Below are 15210 nucleotides of genomic sequence, written 5' to 3'. Positions count from 1 at the left end.
AAGTCATTTGAAATAGCAAATGTGCATGATCCCTTTCCCTACTACCATACTTACTTTTAGTTTTAAAACTTGATGATGACTAAGGTGGTTTTATTTCTTTGGTGAGTTTTTTTTTTTATGTCATTACCCTTCATGGAGAACAGGGAAGCCAAATAAGAGTTGAGCAATTCTGCTTTGACGCTCTCTTTGTTATTTATATAACATCTCTTACAGGAAGTGTGTCAACTCTCTGCCTGGCCATTCCTCAGACTCTCTGCACAGCTGCCATTCTAATGTGCTTGCAGCTCCCTGGAGGGGCCACATCTTCTCACAATTCCATGGCTTTGTACATGTTTCCTTCCTGTCTAGAAATGTCTTTCTCCCATTTATTTATTTGACTAACTGCTACTTATCCACTAAGATCCAATTTAGGATTTATTCCATATAAAAAACTATTTCCAGGCCCTTCTCTACCCCCATATAATCTGAGTATATACTCATATTTATGTTCAGATACAATCCTAAATTTTCCTATAAAAGCGTGCATCAAACTATATTATATGGGTGTTTTTTTTTAAATCTTTACCATTAGATGAGTCCTTTAGGGCAAGATCCTATTTAATTTACCTTTGAAACTCTGGAACTCAGAGTTTCAAAAGAATGAACGAATAAATGAATAATATTAAATTAAATAGAATTAAAGCCTGTTAGGACCTAATTCTGGTTATACCTAAAATTGAACTAAATTGATTAACTTCCCTGAGTCTTGATTTTCTCTTTTCATGAGGATAATAGCTGTTCTTTTTTTTTATTATTTGTCATTGTGAGGATTAAATAGAATAACATAGGTAAAAGTCCATGTGAACAGTGAAATTTTACAGAAACCTATTGTCAACTCACTGAGCTGGGTGTAGGCAATACAAGAAAGAATAAAATATATTCCTGCTGTTGAGGAACTTAGATATGTCACGACTGTCAAGGAAACAGGGAAAGGAATTATTTCCTCTGCTGTGAGTAGGGAGAATGTCAAAGAGAGATACAAAGAGTAGTATTTGAGCTGGGCCATAAGGCAGACACATTTGCTTGGTTTAGAATTATGAAATGATAAGATTATTACAAATTCAAATAAACAAAAAGTACTATGGGAGTACAGAGAGAGAACTGTTTAATTTTGCCTAGGGGAGTCAGATAAAGAAAGTTTCACAGAAGAGATGACATTTAGGGTAGAACTCGAAGGACAGATAGCACCTTCCAATTCTTTAAAACCCTAGCAGGAGGAAAGAAATTCTAGGCAGCCACCAAACTAGATGACTAGGCTAGTTTGGCTACAACATATGGTGTAGTGTGACAACTGGCTGCCAAGTCCCAGAGGAGGGTGTTTCCAACCTCCACCTGAAGGTATGAGACTGGGTCAATAGCAGCTGAAGCCAAGAAGGGCGTAGAGGATGACTGAATGACAGATGGGGCAAAGTCGCATGAAGACTGATGTCAGGATCGGCCCAAGCTGGAGGAATAACACAATTGCCAAAAGGAAATCTGAGAGCAAAGACCAGTAGTCAGAAATGGATAGATGCCATGGTGTCAACACAGGGGCAGGGCATGTTTCCAAAGGCAAAAGTCCAGTAGCCCAGCTGAGTCTGAAAGCTCTCAGTGAGCACCATCAGGGACAAGACATAAAACAAAGGCTGATTAGGAAGAAAAGAGAATCTCTGAGGGTTGAATTGTTTTGACAGTAAGACAGGGGTGCTGTTATTTCTAAGAGTCCAGCGAGGATTCATGGCATGAAAACATTCAGTTTTAGCTCCTGGTAGATGGACTTGCTGTCTGCTCTGGTGAAGAAAACACCACTCACTTCATTTGCCCACCTTTGTGGCAGTTATGTGCAAGTATGCTAGTGCAAGAAATAAAGCTGAATAAAACCAGAGAGGGTCTCATAGGAAGGCCCTATAATACCACAGTGAGGAGTCTGTCTATGATTTGGTATGTAATGGGGAGCCATGGAAAGATTATGAATAGGGAGGCCACATGATTGAAGCTGAACTTTAAGAAGATCAGCAGAAAAGCTAATGGCAGATCTAATGATGTTTCAACAAGTAGATTTTAAGTTATAAGAAGTTTAAATTGGAGACTTTTATCTATTCATTTATTAAACCTATATTATCTGACTTGCAATAAGGCTAGATGATGCCATTGTATGGACCAACTAGAGGCCCGGTGCATGAATTTCTGCACAGGTAGGATCCGGCAGGAGGGGGGTAAGGGCCGCAGGAGGTTGGCCGACTGGCCCTGCCCCAAATCAGGCCAGTTGGCCAGCCACAGTGTGCGTCATAGTGACTGGTCGTTCCGGTCATTCTAGTTGCATATATATATATATATATATATATATATATATATATTTAACATCATCACATTCACCACTTTGTTGCTATATGTGTGTAGATGGTAGTGGTGAGTATCTGTCTGAAGAGGAATCAGAATTAGCATTTTTATGAGATCACACAAGTGCATTCTGAATGTAATGCAGGCACATTTATAGGCCTCAAAACTACTTAACTCCTGGAAAAAAAAAACTTCATGATCTCTGTAAACAGAAGAAAAACTGCATTTTCTCTGGGATGCTAATTTATGTTCAAAGAAACACCACAGAACGAGCCCCAAGATTCAAGCTCCATTGTCATCATATACAAATTTAGCATCTCTAGAAATAAAATCCACTAAAAGGCAATGAATCAATAATACACTATTGAAATTTCCTTTTGGAAACTTCTAAAAGTAAACTATTTCATTCATCAGAAACATCATTTTAAAGTAGTACACTTACTTTCCTTCATAACACTTTATTTGCACGGGAGACTCAAGCAGGCATTGCCATTGCCATTGAAATAGTTCCAGGTAAAAGCCTTCTATGCATGTGACAAATGTATATGCAGAGATAGGATAAAAGCAGCTTCCCAGAATGACTCCCATGATGTGTTGGTGGCTAAATAGTTGAATATACTAGTAATTTCTACATACCATTGTTTTATTTTATCCTCACTAGAACCCTGAGAGGTAACTATAGAGAATATTATCCCCATTATAGAGATGAGAAAACTAAGGTCCAGGGAAATTAATTATATCACCCAATAGTTAGCATAGTCCAGACTTGCCTGCTAATCCAGTACGAGTAAGAGTTCCATTGTATAAAACTATGTCTTTCCCAGGGTTCAGGCTGAGCAAATAAATTTAGGATTTTAGGTTTATGGGAATAGAAGAGAGCAGCAATAATCTATGTCCCCTATTCCTGTTACTACACAGATCTCCTGTATATTCATACATTTGACATAATTTTCATGCATGGGCACTCTACTTGGTACTGGAGTTGCAATGGTAAATAAAACCAGCATGGTTTTCATGTCCCTGAAACAATCTAGTGGGAAAGAGAAACAGCAAAGAAATGGTTCCACACATTCGTGTTATTTTTTTGGTAAGATGGGAGAGGAACATGCCCAGTATTTTTGTCATAAAGTGACTCAATCATTATCAAGCACTGGCCCCATGCACAATATAATGGATTCAAACATGAAGTTAATTTTCCTTATTTCTTGGTGCCCATTTAGTCACTGAAAGTTGTTCACTTAATTTATAGTATCTCTAGCCTTTGTTGATGCTTACCTGCTAGACCAGGACTGTTCCACTGGAAGCATATGTGTAAAGAATTTATGTTTATTCAAATTTTTAATTCTGGTGGAAATCATTTTCCCAGAGAAATAGCAGTTGAGGACCAAAATGAACTGCACTCTTTTTTTACTAATACTCAGGGAGAGAAAGAGTATTATCCTCCCATGTGTTCAACATTCTTGATGAAATCAGGTCAAAGAAGATCATTGAATTGGGAGGCAAAGAACATAGGGTAAAATTCTGGCTCTTGTCACCTCATAAGCTATAGGACCAACAGGAAGTTACTGCCTTTCATGGGTCTCAGTGTTTTTCATCTGTAAAAGGTGGCTGGTCTAGATCTTTAAATACTCTTGAATTCTGTGAAATAAACTCACTAAGTGCTAATAAACTTCAGAATTTGTTTAGATCTAAATATCTGGCCCATGTATTTAATGAACAAATTATGGGTTTCAATTATTATTTTGCATATGTCTAATATAAATATAATGGCCATTAGAAAGAAGAAATGTATTTTAAATTTGAGTTACTCTATATACAAAAGAAAGAAGTTTAAGCATTTTTAGATCACTTACATATTTTAGAACTAAAATTACCTGACACCTTTTACACCAGTCAACAAATAGCCATAGTGTAGCGGGTAATTGTAAGTTCAAAAGCCCATGTTGAGGTTTCTTTTTATAGCCATAGAGTTCTGAAAGTAATCTAGTAAGGGAACATGATAGGGAGAAACTATTTTCTGGTTGTGTTTCTCAAGCTTTTCATATAAATCCATAAAAATTAGCTCTCACGGACTTTCTGTGACATTTCTGTGGAGTAGTGTGAACAATTTGGGTTAAGTATGTGGGGTAAACTGGAGGAAGCATATTAGCATACAGTATTAAAGTGAATTCCACTTTCTCTTTGGTGACATAAATGAATGATTTGCAAACAGTTGATTATGTAACCTAGCTAAGAATTTCCCATTCTTTGTTTTTTGTTAAACTCCCTTTAAAAAATTGATGTCTAGCTGGGGTCAATTAAAAAAGATTAGCACATATGGCATAGTTGCATAAGTCAAGAAGTTTTAACATTCCTATTTAATTTAATAACCATATTTAATACCTTGTAGTTTTGAAAGTTTAGCCTGAGCTTAAGTTAAGTCAGATTTTATTCTACTCTTTTCTTTTTCTTCTTCCTCTTTCTGAGTTTAGAATAAAAAGAATGAAACATTTCTTTTATATAAAACCACATAAGCTTTTATAGAAACCCCTCTTATTAAAAACAACAACAAAAGCACCATCCTTAAAAAATAAAGAAATACCAGCAAATAAATTAAATATGATAGGCACTTAAAACTGAGGAACAGAAATAAATTGGCAGCAACTTTGAATTCTTGTTTCATTCTTCCATATCATCTTAAATAGTAATTCAGTACACAATTTCTGAATCAACTGAACTTGGTATTGATTTCACAACGCAAAACAAACCAAAATTATGAGAAACTTTTCATGAACAAATAAATTCTATTTTATTCTAGCCTTAGATCAATGTAGCACTTGCTTTCCAAATTAAGTTTTGATCATGTGGGCTATTGGATTTTTACAAAACTTGAAAGTAGCTCATAAAGTATGCTAATTAAATTTAAGAGTTTGTTATAATGTTGACTTTGTATTCTGATTAGAAAATGGCATATTTCTTTTTTGTGGCTAAATTTCCCATTATTATATGTATGCATGTAATTGTACCATGTTGGAGCCAAAATGATACTTTTTACCCTGATTTTTTTGGGGGGCCCCTTATAACCCTAATTTCTCCTTCATGTCTCCATCTTATTTTCAGCCTATTTTCAGTACCATCTTGTTTAACTCTGGATGTCCCACAGACACCTAGATCTCAGCCTGTCCAAACTGAACTAATTCACTTTCTTTCCCATCAAGTTGGCTTCAAGATCTCTTATTGCTCTTAATTATTGGTGTAATCATGTCAGAAGTCTCCAACTATCCTTTATCCAAATGATCCATTATCCCAGTTCCAAATGATTAGAGTCCTGTCATTCATACTAGAGCAATGTATTTGACATTTGAGCCTCTTGCTCAGTTCCACTACCACAGCTCTAGTCCAGGTGCTTCAGAGTATCTGTGTGGAGTAACACTTCCATTTATTAGCCATGTGACAAGGTAACCCCTCTAAGCCTTAGTTTCCTTAAATATTAAGTGGAGGGTGAACTTACCTCAGAGTGTTGCTGGGAGACTGAAGAAGACTGAAGCATTGAAAGCATTTAGCAAATTTCTGACGTGCAGTAAGCTGAACTTAGCTAGGTGACAGGTAAAAAAGAAGAGAAGTTTGTAGTCCCAATAGACAGGCTTGGAAACTGCGTAGCCCATCCAAGGGTAAAAATTGTGTACTTAGGTATCAATAGTTTTCCATATCTGTTGCTAATTTAACACATCCATTGAATTCCTAACAAATTCATTGACTTTAACACACTCTGAATTCCTAATATGTGCTAGAATATTTCTATTTCTAGAAATTCCATGCAATTTTTTGAAATGTTCCTTGTCATTTTTACAATTGTTCTTTTTTGTCAGTTTGAGGTGCTTTTAGAACATATTAAGCATAGTTATATTTATATATGACAATTCTATAAATTTCTTACATGTTTGATTCTGAAATTTTTCATTTCAGTTGACTGTCTCTAGCTTGCTTCTTTGGCTATTTGATCTTTTTTTTTCCCCCTCATAGACTTATGTTTCTTGAATTTTTATCTATTAGAATTCTTTGAGATCTGAGGTTGAAGTTAATTAATACACTTGTTTTTTTTTAGGTAGTTGAGGGCACTAGCAGGGCAGCTCTAAATATTCAGTTTAAGGCTTTTTGAATCCGTCAGATATTCTGCCCTAAATTATGTGATGGCTGGCTTATGATTAAGAACCGCTCCTCCCTTCCTCTCACCTCCCTCCACCCCTCCACCACCGCCATCCAGAGTGAAAGCTGAGGCAGGCAAAATATTTTTTTCAACATGAATGTTTTTAGTTTACCCACTGAAGAAATTGCTTTTGGGGCACTGGTTTATACAATGGTGTTTCTGTTTGAATTCAGACAACGGGGGTGCCCTGGTTTTGTCTCTTGACCGTCACATAAGACATTTAAAATTCAAGCTCTACCTCGGAAAGAATTTTCAGATGCCCAATAGGCAAACACCTTTGTATCCTGCATCTAAGAATGCACCTAGCTTATGCATGCCTATAGAAAGTTGAATGTGTGTGTGTGTCCGTGTGTGTGTGTGTGTGTGTGTGTGTAGTTGATCTAGATGTTCTGTTGCTATGTACTGGGATTGTGACTTCAAGACAGCTAAATCACAACAGTGCCAGAGAAAGAAGATATACTTTTAGGGGAACCACTGTCATAGTGAAAAACAAAAAAGTTTGTAAAACTTTTATCTTTTTAACTAAAGAGCTAAAAAAAACCAACAACCCTCAAAATTAAGCTCAGAGTTTACTTGGATTACCTCTTATGTAACAGAGGATTGATCTGGAAGAAATGGGGCCCTGAGAATGAAGATGAGAATGTAGAAGAAAATCAGAAGTCTAACCATAGAATAGAGAATTCTGAAATTCACCACCTTCTGATTCTTCTTTACCTTAGAAAGCATCACTTCCTCCTTCCCTCTGCCTCTCTAGCCAGTTCCTCCTCTATGATAATTCTATAAATCATTCAGGACAGTATCATTTTCCTTGAGTTAATTACTTTCCAAAAGGAAACCATTTCCTACCTCCTATTTGATAAAAATTTATTTATTTTTTTTTTTTTTTTTTTTTTTTTTTTTTTTTTTTTAATTTTTCTCTTAAAGTATTACAAAGGGTATTACATAAGTATCCTTTCCCCCCGCCCCCTTGACAAACCCCTACCCTCCCTTACCCCCCAGTGTCTTATGTCCATTAGTTATGCTTATATGCATGCATACAAGTCCTTCGGTTGATCTCTTACTCCCCTCCCTCCTGTCCCCCAACTCTCTCTGGCCTTCCCACTGCAGTTTGACAATCAGTTTGAGGCAGCTCTGCCTCTGTATCTATTATTGTTCAAAAGTTTGTAATGGTCTTTATTATCCATGAATGAGTGAGATCATGTGGTATTTTTCCTTCATTGACTGGCTTGTTTCACTTAGCATAATGCTCTCCAGTTCCATCCATGATGTTGCAAATGGTAGGAGTTCCTTCTTTTTAACAGCAGCATAGTATTCCATCGTGTAGATGTACCACAGCTTTCTAATCCATTCATCTACTGATGGGCACTTAGGCTGTTTCCAGATCTTAGCTATGGTGAATTGTGCTGCTATGAACATCTGGGTGCATATATCCTTTCTGATTGGTGTTTCTGGTTTCTTGGGATATATTCCTAGGAGTGGGATCACAGGTTCAAATGGGAGTTCCATTTCCAATTTTTTGAGGAACCTCCATACTGCCTTCCATAGTGGCTGCACCAGTCTGCATTCCCACCAGCAGTGCACAAGTGTTCCTTTTTCTCCACATCCTCTCCAGCACTTGTCGTTTGTTGATTTGTTGATGATGGCCATTCTGACAGGTGTGAGATGGTACCTCATTGTTGTTTTGATTTGCATCTCTCGGATGATTAGTGACTTTGAGCATGTTTTCATATGTCTCTTGGCTTTCTGAATGTCCTCTTTTGAAAGGTGTCTATTTAGATCCTTTGCCCATTTTTTGATTGGATTGTTTATCTTCTTTTTGTTAAGTTGTATGAGTTCCCTATAAATTTTGGAGATTAAGCCCTTATCAGATATGACGTTGGCAAATATGTTTTCCCACGAGGTGGGTTTTCTTGTTGTTTTGTTGATGGTTTCTTTTGCTGTGCAGAAGCTTTTTATTTTGATGTAGTCCCATTTGTTCAGTTTCTCTTTAGTTTCAACTGCCCTAGGAGCTGTATCAGTGAAGAAATTGTTTTGGCATATGTCTGAGATTTTGCTGCCTTTGTATTCTTCTAGAATTTTTATGGTTTCCTGTCGTACATTTAAGTCCTTTATCCATTTTGAGTTTATTCTTGTGTATGGTGTAAGTTGGTGGTCTAGTTTCATTTTCTTGCATATGTCTGTCCAATTTTCCCAACACCATTTATTGAAGAGACTATCTTGGCTCCATTGTATGTTCATGCCTCCTTTGTCAAAAATTAATTGAGCATATTGGTTCGGGCTAATTTCTGGACTCTCTATTCTATTCCACTGATCTATATGCCTGTTCTTGTGCCAGTACCAGGCAGTTTTGAGAACAGTGGCTTTGTAATACAGCTTGATATCTGGCATTGAGATCCCACCTACTTTGTTCTTTCTCAGGATCGTTGCAGCTATTCTGGGTCTTTTTTTATTCCAGATGAATTTTTGGAGAGTTCGTTCTAGATCTGTGAAGAAGGCCATTGGTATTTTAATGGGAAGTGCGTTGAATGTATAGATTGCTTTGGGTAGTATGGACATTTTAATGATGTTGATTCTACCAATCCAAGAACATGGTATGTTCTTCCATCTGTTTATGTCTTCCTCTATCTCTTTTTTCAACGTCCTGTAGTTTTCTGAGTAGAGGTTTTTAACCTCTTTAGTTAAGTTTATTCCTAGGTATCTTAATTTTTTTGGTGCGATGGTAAATGGGATTGTTTTTCTGATCTCCCTTTCTGAAAGTTCACTATTGGTGTATAGAAATGCCTCAGATTTCTTGGGGTTAATTTTGTATCCTGCTACATTGCCAAATTCATGTATTAAGTCTAGTAGCTTTTTGATGGAGTCTCTAGGGTTTTGTATGTATAATATCGTGTCATCTGCAAATAAGGACAGTTTTACTTCCTCTTTTCCAATTTGGATGCCTTTTATTCCTTCTTCTTGCCGAATTGCAATGGCTAATACTTCCAGTACTATGTTGAACAGGAGTGGTGAGAGTGGGCATCCCTGTCTTGTTCCTGTTCTTAGGGGAAATGGTGTTAGTTTTTGTCCATTGAGTATGATGTTGGCTGTGGGCCTGTCATATATGGCTTTTATTATGTTGAGGTATGATCCTTCTATTCCCACCTTTCTGAGAGTTTTTATCAAAAATGGGTGTTGGATTTTGTCGAATGCTTTTTCTGCATCAATTGATATGACCATGTGGTTTTTTTCTTTCAATTTGTTTATGTGATGTATCACATTTATTGATTTACGGATGTTGTACCATCCTTGCATCTCTGGGATGAATCCTACTTGGTCATGGTGTATGATCCTTCTGATGTACTGCTGGATCCGATTTGCTAAGATTTTGTTGAGGATTTTGGCATCTATGTTCATGAGGGATATTGGCCTGTAATTCTCTTTCATTGTGATGTCTTTACCTGGTTTTGGTATTAGGGTGATGCTGGCTTCATAGAATGAGCTTGGAAGCGTTCCTTCCTCTTGAATTTTTTGTAGTAGTCTGAGGAGGGTAGGTTTTAGTTCTTCCTTGAATGTTTGGTAGAACTCCCCTGTGAAGCCGTCTGGCCCTGGGCTTTTGTTTGCTGGAAGCTTTCTGATGACTGCTTCAATTTCTTCCATAGTTATTGGCCTATTGAGGTTTTTAGATTCTTCCTGATTGAGTTTTGGAATGTTGTATTTTTCTAGGAATTTGTCCATTTCCTCCAGGTTGTCCAGTTTGTTGGAGTAGAGTTGCTCGTAGTATTGTTTAACAATCATTTGTATTTCTGTGGGGTCTGTTGTTATTTCGCCTCTATCATTTCTGATTTGGTTTATTTGGGACCTCTCTCTTTGCTTCTTGGTGAGCCTGGCTAGGGGTTTGTCAATCTTGTTTATCCTTTCAAAGAACCAGCTCTTGGTTTCATTGATTTTCTGTATTGTTTTTTTGGTCTCTATTTCATTGATTTCTGCTCTAATCTTTATTATCTCCTTCCTTCTGCTCACTCTGGGGTTTTCTTGTTGCTCTCTTTCTAATTCTTTGAGCTGTAGAGTTAGATGATTTACTACCATTTTTTCTTGTTTTTTGAGATAGGCCTGTAGAGCTATAAACTTCCCTCTCAGGACTGCTTTCATTGTGTCCCAGAGGTTTTGGATTGTTGTGTTTTCATTGTCATTAGTGTCCAGGATGTTTTTAATTTCTTCTTTGATGTCATCGGTAACCCAATCAATATTTAATAACATGCTATTCAGCTTCCAAGTGTTTGAGTATTTTGGGTTGTTTTTATTGTAGTTTATTTCTAACATTATGCCATCGTGGTCTGTGAAGAAGCTTTTTATGATTTCAATCTTCTTGAATTTGTGGAGACTTTGCTTGTGACCCAATATGTGGTCTATTTTTGAATATGTCCCATGAGCACCTGAGAGGAATGTATATTCCGCAGCTGTGGGGTGAAGTGTTCTGAAGATGTCAATTAAGTCCATCTGATCTAGTGAGTCATTTAGGATTGCTGTTTCTTTGCTGAGTTTTTGTCTAGCGGATTTATCCAGTGATGTCAGTGGTGTATTAAAGTCCCCTACTATGATTGTATTGTTGTCGATCTCTCCCCTGATATCTTCCAGAAGTTTTCTTATGTATGTGGGTGCTCCTGCATTGGGTGCATATATGTTTACCAGGGTTATATCTTCTTGTTGTATTGATCCCTTTAGTATTATGAAGTGGCCTTCCTTATCTCTGGTTATGGCCTTCACTTTGAGATGTACTTTGTCAGATATAAGTATTGCTACCCCAGCTTTCTTTTCCTTTCCATTTGCGTGAAAGATATTTTTCCATCCCTTCACTTTCAGTCTGTGTGAGTCCCTTCTAATGAGGTGGGTCTCTTGTAGACAGCAGATGTATGGGTCATGTTTTTTTATCCATTCAGCCACTCGATGTCTTTTGGTTGGAGCATTTAGTCCATTTACATTTAAAGTTATTATTGAAAGGTATTTGTTTGTAGCCATTTCTTTTTTGTGTGTGTGTATGTGGCTGTTTTCTTTCTGAGCTTGATATTTCTTCTTTTTACACCAGTCCCTTTAGCATTTCTTGCATGGCTGGCTTGGTGGTGATAAACTCCCTTAGCCCTTTTTTGTCTGTGAAGCTTCTTATTTCCCCTTCAATTTTGAATGATAGCCTTGCTGGATAGAGTATTCTTGGATTCAGTCCTTTGCTTTGCATCACTTTGTAGATTTCCGTCCATTCTTTTCTGGCCTGATGTGTTTCTGTTGAGAAATCATTTGATAATCTAATGGGAGATCCCTTGTATGTTACTTTCCGTCTCTCTCTTGCAGCCTGTAAGATTCTCTCTTTATCCTGAACATTTGCCATGGTAATTATGATGTGTCTTGGTGTGGGTCTTTTCGGGTTCACCTTGTTTGGAACTCTCTGGGCTTGTGTGACTTTTTTCTTCCCCACCTCAGGGAAGTTTTCTGATATTATTTCTTCGAATAGGTTTTCTAATCCATGTTCGTCTTTCTGTTGTTCTGGCACCCCTATTATTCGTATGTTGTTTCGTTTCATGTTGTCCCAAAGCTCCCTTAGGCTCTCCTCCTGTCTTTTAATTTTTTTCTCCATTTGCCGTACAGTTTGAGTGTGTTTTGCTTCCTTGTCTTCTAATTCACTAATTCGGTCCTCCGCTTCTCCCAGTCTACTGTTGATACTTTCAATGGAGTTTTTTATTGAAGCTATGTCACTCTTCATTTCTTCTTGGGACTTACTTAAGTTGTTGATTTTTTCATCTGTTTCTTCTAGCTTCTTGCATAAGTAGTTGAGTTTTTCATCTGTTTCTTCTTGCTTCTTGAACATGTGGTGCATGTACTCTAGGAACCTTATTCTGAATTCTTTTTCCGTCATGTTGCATATCTCTGTCTCACTTAGCTGCTTTTCTGGGGAGTCCTCCTTTTCTTTCCTTTGGGGGTTTCTTTGCCTACCCATGTTTGATCTCGCTGACATATGTAGATGTTGAGATGTTCAGTGGCTGCTCCCTGGGTGGCAGGGGCTCCTTGGGTTGTGGTTGCTGCTCAGATGGTTGCGGTAGCAGCTGCTTTCCAGTTGGCAGCAGCTCCTCTGGTGGGTGTTGTTCACAGCTGTGTTGGCTCTTCTGGCTGGTAGGGGGAGGCTTCAAGTACAGTTGCTGTTCCACAGACAGAGGGTGTGGTGATCAGGAGGCTGTGGTGATCAGGAGGCTGCGGTGCTCAGGGGGCTGCTGTTGCTTGGATCTGCGGTCTGGGAAACGCTCCTCTCTTATGGGCACTGCATGGTCTGATCAGTTCCTCAGGATGCCCCCTTTAGTCTCAGTTCTCCGCAGTCACAAAATCCAAATCTCAAATCTCCTGGCGCCAGCAAACCCGCGGAACTCCTTACCCTGGTCAGGGTCTGTGTCTGTCCCAAGAGACGCGGCTGTCTGCCATGCGGTCTCCCTCCGACCCTCTGGGCTCAGGTCTGGCAGACTTTCCTGCCCAGATCCCTGGTTTTTAACCTTTCCAGGGGAGGTCTGCCCTTCCAGGCTGCAAGCCGTCTCACCAGCTGAGTAAATTTGCCAATTCGGGGTGGGTGTTATTAGTTTCAGCTGCTTACTCCGTTTGCTCCGGGACAAGACCTGGGACGCGTCTGCCTATATCGCCGCCATCTTCTGATTTTGATAAAAATTTATTAAGTTTGTATTCCAATATGCCCTTGGGAGTCAAATCCAAATTTACACCCTGAGGGCAAATGCTCATACAAGAGAATTACAGAACTCTTTTGATATAGTATTTTAAATCTCAGGAATATGTATGAAAATGAAATCTTCATAGGGTGATCAACTAAGCATAAAATTTAACTTTAGATCCATTTGAATTTGCCAATAATGATGTGCTTATTGGAAAACCCAGATTCCCATAGTTTGTTGAGTAGACTAATACAGATTTCATTCAATATGGATCAACAAATAAAAGTGAGACTCAGGAAATGAATTAAAAAAACATAAAATAACAGAAAGCAATTATAATAGACTAGAAGCCCAATGCATGGATTCATGCACCGGTGGGGTTCCTCATCCTGGCCTGCGCTCTCTCGCAATGCGGGACCCCTCAGGGGATGTTGGAGAGCCGGTTTCAGCCTGATGCCCGCAGACCAGGCCAAGGGACCCCACTGGTGCACGAATCTATGCACCAAGCCTCTAATATGCATATAAAATTGTTGGTTAATCTCTTCCATTCCTCCCCCCTTCTCTCTGAGATTTATCAATCTGTTTGATGTTTCCATGCCTGTGGTTTCTGCTCCTGTGTTGAGCATCTGCCCCCTGGTGGTCAGTGCGCATCATAGCTACCAGTCTACCAGCTGGTCAGCCGGTCAAGCCGGTCACTTAGGCTTATATGTATATATATAGGTTATTAAAATCCCATCTATTCACTGTTTATGAGAGGCATGCTTAAAACACAAGGGCACACAAAAACTGGAAAAGGAACATTTTATTGGTGAGGACCTTTAGAGTCTGGAGGCAATTTCTACCACATTTGGTGTCCTGCTCTGACCTCATTACCAGGTGGCCCACAAAGTTGCCAGCTTTCAGTGGTGCTCAGTGCAACAGAAGACTCTCCACTGGCCATCCTGCAATAGAAATGTTTCCCAACTAAGTCCTTTGACCAAGCAGGCACAATGATACTCAAAGTCTGCTCATCAGGACTCTGTAGAGACTGTAGCAAGCCCCATAAGAGAATCAGTGTCCTTTGAAGCTCTCAGCAAAGCCAACCTCTTTATGGCAATGTAGTGAACTTTTTTTTTTTTTTGAGAGTTTCTGTCTTGCTACTAGGTTTGGGTGTTAAGTGAATGAGTGAATCAGGGAAGTGTGGAACTCAAACTGACCATCATGAATTAGATACTACCTCATCTTGTATTTATTTATTTACTCACTAACTCAGATGTGTCCAATGCCATTTAGTCCTTAAGAAGTGGTTTTCAGCCGAAGCCGGTTTGGCTCAGTGGATAGAGCGTCGGCCTGTGGACTGAAGGGTCCCAGGTTCGATTCCGGTCAAGGGCATGTACCTGGGTTGCGGGCACATCCCCAGTAGGAGATGTGCAGGAGGCGGCTGATCGATGTTTCTCTCTCATCGATGTTTCTAACTCTCTATCTCTCTCTCTTCCTCTCTGTAAAAAATTAATAAAAAAAAGTAAATTCAAAAAAAAAAAAAAAAAAAGAAGTGGTTTTCAGACTATTTGAATTGAGATCCATATTAAGAAATATTGTCATCCTCTCTACCATTCCCTACATAAACACTCATGTGCAATATTGGAAAAAAATGTTTTGCAAAATTAAATATTCCTTTACTATGTGTAGTATACTATAATATTTTAAAACGATATTTAATAATTCATTGATTTTTAGAAAGAGAGAAAGGGAGAGAGTGAGGGAAAGTGAAACATTGATGTGAGAGTACAACATGGATTGCCTGCCTCCTGCACTCCCCCTACTGGGGATCAAGTCTGCAACATGGGCATGTGCCCTTGACTGGGAATCAAACTGGTAACCTCCTGGTGCATGGGACAATACATAACCAAATAAGCGACATGGGCCACATGTCCTATGATATTTTTTATTCTATTTTATTTTCAAATATTGTTATAATCCACTAAATTTATTTCATAGCCCACTGAA

The sequence above is a fragment of the Myotis yumanensis genome, unplaced genomic scaffold (assembly GCF_028538775.1).
Source record: "Myotis yumanensis isolate MYYU_CA2020_CCGP unplaced genomic scaffold, mMyoYum1.0.hap1 SCAF_3, whole genome shotgun sequence".
Taxonomy (NCBI): Eukaryota; Metazoa; Chordata; class Mammalia; order Chiroptera; family Vespertilionidae; genus Myotis; species Myotis yumanensis.
Note: the sequence above shows the minus strand (reverse complement) of the source record.